We start from the raw sequence: 7,197 nt of genomic DNA on the forward strand, positions 1-7,197 counted from the left end.
GGGAACCCCCAAAACACACCCTCCAGCCCAGCCCTGCCCTGCCCTGCCCAGCCCAGCCCAGCGCGGCGGGCAGGCGCTGCGCCGCCGGCCCCCAAGGGCAGATGGCCGGGGGAGCTTTGTGCAATCCCGGCTCCTCTCGCAAGTTAATGCCGAGGCTGAAATCCCTTTTGCTCTCACTTTCAATCACAATCGGAGCTTTTATCTCCGTGCCTGATCCCGGCTGCGTAACTTCCTCTGTGCAGCTTTAGCACACACCATCCCACCGGCGGCAATGGGCTTCTTAAAGGTGCAGGAGGAAATGCAGGGGGGGGAGGAGGAGGAGGGAGGGAAAACCACCCGAGGAAGAGGAGGCTGCAGAGCTTAAAAAAAAAAAAAAAATTAAAATCAAGAGCTCATGTTTGCTCGAGAGAAAAAAAAAAAAAATCTCCAGTCACGAGGGTTTCCCCACACGTGTAAGTGCTCGCTTGGTGTGCCCTGAATATTTTGGGGAGGCTTCTGCTGGCGAAGATGCTGTAAATGAGGCTGCGTGCCTGTGTGTTGGGGGAAGAGGGGGTGGTTGGAATTAATAGGATAAACAAAGCAGGAACTCGGAGATGGGGAAATCAGATGGCAGGGAAATGCTTGATACTGGTGGGATTGTGCTGTGAGATTTAACCGAACCAGGTTTTGCTTTGGAAAGGGGGGGGGGAATGAACATGTTGGGCTGTAAGGTGTGACAGCACCTTCCAGCACGGGGCTGGAGGAGCAGCTGGGGTTGCTTAGGTCAACTCTGTGGTGTCCATGCTGAGGGGCAGAGGAGGCTCCAACTGTACACAAGGTGCATACAACTGTGCCAGGTAAAGGTCCAAGTTTTCCCTGCACCAGGCAGCTGCTGAAGACAGAATTCCTGAGCAGTGACAGCTTTTTGACACGTGGATAAATGACAGTTCATGGATAAACGACAGTTCATTTATGGGGAGGAAAACCAAGGAATCACTACTGCATCCTATGTACATGACCACCAAAAAATGAGTGCTCCTTCCTAACCATGAATTCAATAATTTTTAATCCAGAAAATGTGTTGTCCATCTTACAGGTGGTTTGAACCTCATGGACTCAGTATTTTGTTACATGGTTTCCTTTCACCCATTGCCCTGAGATCTCTGTGTGGGCTCTCCCATGTAAGAATCCCTGGAAAACACACGATTCATCCTGCAACCAGACAGAGGTGATTTAGAGCTCTTCTGGGAAACGTTTCCCATATTCTGGAGCGTAAGTGAGATTTATGAAATGCTGGCATTGTGTCTTGACTGTGGCCCAGCCTAAATGCGACGCTGAGGCACAGGGTGGTCTTTACCTGCAAGGATGTCTTTGATTCTGGCTCGGTTTCCACTCCAGGACACGGTCTGATACTTTCCACATGGTAACTTCTTCTGTAAACACTTATTCTACAGCAGCAGTAAAACTTAAGTGATAAGCACTGGCTGGGAATCCAGGGCTGGCTAATATTCCTGGATTTCACGTTGTGCCTTTAGGTCTGCTCTGTAGTAATGACTCCCCTGGAAATTCCCCACGTCTCACTTATTACTTCTTTATTAGTTATTATGGTACAGTAACAGGATAAAAAGGAGTTGGTATTTCATTTTCATTCCCTCTAATAGCCACGGCAAAGACCAAGTGGTGTGCTGATTATTGACATCAGAGTTAAGTGATATGCACGCATCATTAGGTTTCAATTGGAAAGAATAACAGCACAGTGTGAGTCGTCACACTTCTAAACTCCGTGGCATTTAAGGAAAAACCAAAGTCGTTTTTCACAGCCCTGCAAGCTCAAAAGATCAGAAGCTGGCAATAATACTTGTATAGACACAGGTAAAAGGCGCTAGCTCCAGGCAAAGCACCGGAATTAACTAATGAGCGTAACCCCCTGGAGAGGCCGGCAGCAGCTGTGGGGTTTGTCCAAGGTTACACAGCGATTCAGGAGACCCAGGAGCAGGCTTGGAGGATGGGAAATCACCCAGCTCCTGGCAGGTCTGGCTCCGATGGTCCTGATGCTGGGAAGGAGGGGGATTGTCTGTGGCACTCACAGAGACGGGAGCCTGAAGGAAGCGACAAAGCAGTGGCAGTGGTGCTGTCACAGGCAGGAGGCAATGGGGAAGAGTTGGAGTCATCGTTTAATTTTAGACTATTTGCATTCTTTTACCCAAGCACTTTTTGCAAATACCTAATGTTGGGTACAGTTTTCTTCTGGATGAAATTTCTGTAAGGAGGAAAAATGGATCTGTTTTACCTCGAGGGGACAGCTGTGCTCCCTCCCTCATGCCAAGTGCTACCTCCTCACACGAGGAGAACGTGGTTGAAAATCAATGGGTCTGCATGGAGATTTAATTACTCCAGCATACGCAGGGGTGGAGAATAAGGCCCTTAATATTTAATACAGCCTCTGCCCCCAGAGGGATCCCCAGGGCTCAAGGGCCAAATGTAAGCCCATTAAAATCAGGTGTAATTCTATTGACATATGCGGGCTCGCACCTGTTTATACCAGGGCTATCTCTGGCTCCCTAAATCTAAATGGCAAATGGTGCTTTTGACATGCGCGGAAGACGAGGGAAGTGTTTTCCGACTTGGGATGATAGAGGATATACTGAAACAACAGAAGGTAAACGTGACACCTCGCAGTCCCCGCTCGCAGTGGCGATGCGCTCGCTAACACCTCAGCTGAGCTGAGCCTGTGGAGAGCGATCCGAGATCACTGCCAGAATAATAACCAGGCTTATAAAAGGTCTTTCATTTGAGGATACATATTGCTGTATCCCCTATAACAGCAACGTGTTCTTTTTATGCTCCTTATCTAGCAGCGTGCGGCCAAGGGTGTCAAAGTGCCTCCTGCAAGTGAGTAAGCATTTTATTAGGTGGAAACACACGGCTTGGAATTGTGCTCCGAGCCCAGGAGCAGGTGAGGGACCCCTTTGTGAGGGGTGAGATCTGCCAAGCACAGCTCTGCCCAAACCTTGTTCCAGTGGTAGCTTTCTCCAGCTCACCAGGACCTCTGGGGAGAAGTTTGCCAGGAAAAGGGAGGAAATTACTTAAAGGTGCTTTTGTTTGGGATGTTACAGATGACAGAGGCAAAGCCCAGCCAAGTGAACCTCGCACTTGCAGGGGGGATTTGTCTCATGTCACCACCCTTGTACTGCCCTTTTGTTCTTAGCAAGCTGAATGTGGAGAAAGTTCCCAGCTTGATCAGCATGGGAAGGTTTGTGCTTCCCAGTTCCTCGTGCTTGGTGCAAAGACAAAATCATGGAGTTTTAGAAGGCAGAGAGGCATAATATTTTGTAGTTAGGAGAAATGCTGGAAAACCCACACAAAGACTGAGGAACTGAGCACCAGCCAGCTCTGGCACACGCAGGCCGAGAGGGTGGGTGGGGGACATTTATTTCCTTGCCCTCCCCACAGGCTGCTCTGGCCTCAGCACCAGAGCCGCAGCCGCTCCCCGGCCCCGCTCCGAGGCACACACAGACCCGGGGAGCAGGAGAGCCGAATGCTTCAGTCCCTGGAGTACTCCACATTTTTCTTCCTTTGTGAAAGCTGCTGGGGAAATGGCAGGGAGCATCTGCTCTGGGAGGGGAGGCTTCCCCGGATGCCTCCTCCCACCCTCCCGCACAAGACCTCGGGATGCATTTTCTGCAGCTCAGCCGGTTTCTCAGGGCCCTGAGTGAATTTTGCCCTCCCTGATTAGATAACCAAAGGAGCAGTGACTTACTCTCCAGAGAGAAGATGCTGTCTCTTTCCTGCCAGAAGGACAGCTGGAGGGAGGGTGGGATTTTCAGCATGCAAGCACTTAGCCAGATCAAGGAAATGGGATGCAAAGCATTTTAGGCTAAGAAAGGTTGTTGTGCAGGGAAACATGAGGCTGCTGTTCTGTTCGGGAGATAACGCTTCTCAAAATGCTCCTGTGTGCCAAACTGCAAGCCTTGACTACAGCAGGTCATTGCCTCTTTAAGGAAAACAAGCATGACAAGTCAGAAAAAAACCCCATCACTGTCTCTGCTGAAAAACTTTGATCATTTAAATATTATTGATGTGCATTAACCCCAGCAGAGATGGGCTGGGTGATGGGAAGTGCTTCACCTTGACACAGGGAAAATATGTTGCTTTCTGCTGCCTTGTCTTTTGTTTCAAATATCAAATAGGAGCCCAGCCAAGTGAATCAGCTCAGGAAGCATTTCGGATGTATTTGATTTTTGGGGAAGGTAGAGCTTTCCTCATCTTTACCAGCTGTGGGGGTGTAAGCATGGATAAAAACAGGAGGACTGTTTAAAGGAGGGATCTATAAATAACAACCCCTCAGAAGGGGAACTTTCCTTTTAACTTACTATTAAAGTGGAAGTGTTTGGAGAATATACAGTTTTGGCTCCGGGGATCTCCTTGGCTGAGCCCTGTGAATTCCTCTAATTCCTGCCTTAGAGAGTGTCTGGCTTTAAAAACAACTGCTGCTACCCCAAGGAGGACTCACCTCAATCCTGTGGATGGATTCCTGTGCTCGGGGAGGGCAGCACAGGGAGAGGAGCTCCCTTCCCAGGGCAGGGCTGTGTTCCCTCAGCAGCTCAAGCCCTGTCCTGGGAGGAGACGCCTTCCACAAAGGCTTTTTAACATGAGGAAGGAACATGTCACTTCTAATGGAGCTGACAGCAGCAGGGAGGGGTTTTAGGTTAGTGGCTGAAGAACACACTTGTAATGAGTGAAGTAATTGAATAAATGCTGACAATTTGATGTGGAAAATGCATAATCAGCTCACTGTGGAAGGTTGACTTATTCTTTTTTCCTTCTTTTCTTAGCACTGGGATAAATACATTCATTCTCACCCAAGCAGGTGATGTTTTCAGCAGCACAGGACCAGCAGACCCATGCACATGTCCCCCTCCCAGGCACACGTGCTGATTCCCAGATAATTGACCCAGTTATGCTAATATGCTATTAATAAATACATATGTAATAAATCTCAACACTTAACATTTTCTTGGGTCACGTGCTGGTTGAACACTCCCTTCAGTCATTGCGCTGGCTCCAGCTCAGAGCACAGTCCCTGTTCTCCTACTAGAGAGAAGGGTGCCAGTCCCTGGGTAGTGCCAAATGAGGCCCACCCCAAGTGGCACCAAGAGCTGATCATGCAGGAATCACTGGGATTTCAACTGGCTTTTCAGATCCCAAGCACAGCTAATAAACTGTGGATGCAGAGAGCAGAGCAGAAGCTCTATGCAGATGGAAGCTCAGTGAATTTCTTGTCATCAAGCCCCCAGTTTTAGTGTGACAATGGGAACAGCATCATCTGTGTCATGTATGTTGGAAGCAATGAATAGAGAGCTGAGCTCACTCATCTATTTGCATATTGAAGATATGGAAAAAACTCCTCTTGCTTACTCTGCTGCCTACTCAAATATATGTGAATCAAGGAGGAGAATAAGGGCCCTTTTTGTACATCAGATCCCAGTGTCCTTGAATAAAATGATTGCTCAATCCAGCCTTCTGGGATGAGTGTGAGGCTCAGAACTAACTGCTGCCAGGAGCTCTCCATATCTGCAGGGTGGTGGATGAAGGAGAGTTCCTGGATTAAGAATGCTCATCAAGGTGGATACTTTGACTTTATGTCATCAGGGCACCTTCTCCCCTCCACATCCGAGTCAGCACTTGCATATCTGGGGCACGGAGGTTTGACCTGCCAACTGTTAAATAAATCACAGCACACTCCCCCCAAACCATTAGCATGGAACAGCACACACCCAAGGGAGAGGAGCTAAGGACACGGCAGTGCATGGGAACAATGAGCCATAGGAGCTTTTCCCTTTTGGATAGAGTTGAAAGAGTTATTTATTACAGAGAACGTGGAATAGCAGAACACAGCAGCTCATCCATATCCTGTGGAGGCATTGGGCTATGACTCCATAGCCAAGGCTGAGCTCATGTTTGGGCTTGGCTCTCCCAAGCCAGCTCTGGATTACCTTCTTTTTCACTCCAACAGCTAGTTGTCCTCGATGTTATATATGTCTTAAGCAGTAGAAGTGAGATCCAGATCAGGCTTTAAGGGATGGCATTTACATGTTTTTTCTTGTGCTTCTGGTATTAATTTCATATGCAGTGGAAAAGTAATATCCTGTCTGTCACTAGAGAGGAAGAGATGTGCGTGCGTGTATACGCACAGTCATTGCTAACTGTTGAGCTTTTTCACTCAAATTTCGTTTTGGGGAAAATTTCTAAATTAAAATGAAAACCGGCCACAGAAACGACGAATGTGAAATACCAATAAGGCCAAAGCATGAGATGTTTCCTCTTGTTTTCGTAACTCGTGGTCTTTGTGTGTAAGAGTGTATTGCATGGCAACTGCATTCACGCTTCCCTTTAATAAAAGATCCAAGCAGATGGACTCACTATTAACGTGTATCCCTCAGATTTGCATATTTCATATTCATGCCAAGATGGCACTGAGCTCACATGGGATGAACGAGGCTGATATAAACACAATTGCACCAGATTAATGCAGTGATCAAAGAGTATTGTCCCGGCATCCCCGTTAGGAATCCAGTTTAATATTAGTTATTAATATTGTTAAACTCCTACCGGAGTCAAATTAAGGTCTTCCAAATACAGTCAGACAGGGCTCTTAGGTACTACAAGTTGATGAATATGTTATGAATTCCTGAGAGAGAGGGCTAAGAAACAACATTTGCATCTGAGCTGTGAAGAATCCAACGCTGGAAATGTGCAGACCTCGAGCTTTGGTCAAGCGTGCTGTGTAATTAGGACTCGCTTGAAATTCAGATCTTATCCAAGATCTGTATCTGAGTTTCTCAGAATTCAAGTGCAATCGCTTCTAGTCAGAAGACAAGCCTATCTGTAATATCTCATCAAATATTAGGCATTACAAAGTGGTATTCTGGAGCCCAAAATATATTTGATCGCATTGTTCTAGTCCATTAATCAAACACGGCGCTGTACATACTAATAGGATCAAACATTAGGAAATATTTATGAATGAGCGTTGTTGTGACTGCAAAAATTAAACACAGCAGGTTTTAAATACACAAGATCTCAAAAAGGAAAACTTGATTATCTCCTACATATCTGGTGCCAAATTCAGAGTGAATTTTAAGTGAATCTTAGGTAGCTTGTGCTTGAGTAATTTATACCTCCTTGCAGCTCCCTTTAGAGTGTGAATTTTACCTG

The sequence above is a fragment of the Corvus brachyrhynchos genome, unplaced genomic scaffold (assembly GCF_000691975.1).
Source record: "Corvus brachyrhynchos isolate BGI_N302 unplaced genomic scaffold, ASM69197v1 scaffold59, whole genome shotgun sequence".
NCBI classification, from domain to species: domain Eukaryota; kingdom Metazoa; phylum Chordata; class Aves; order Passeriformes; family Corvidae; genus Corvus; species Corvus brachyrhynchos.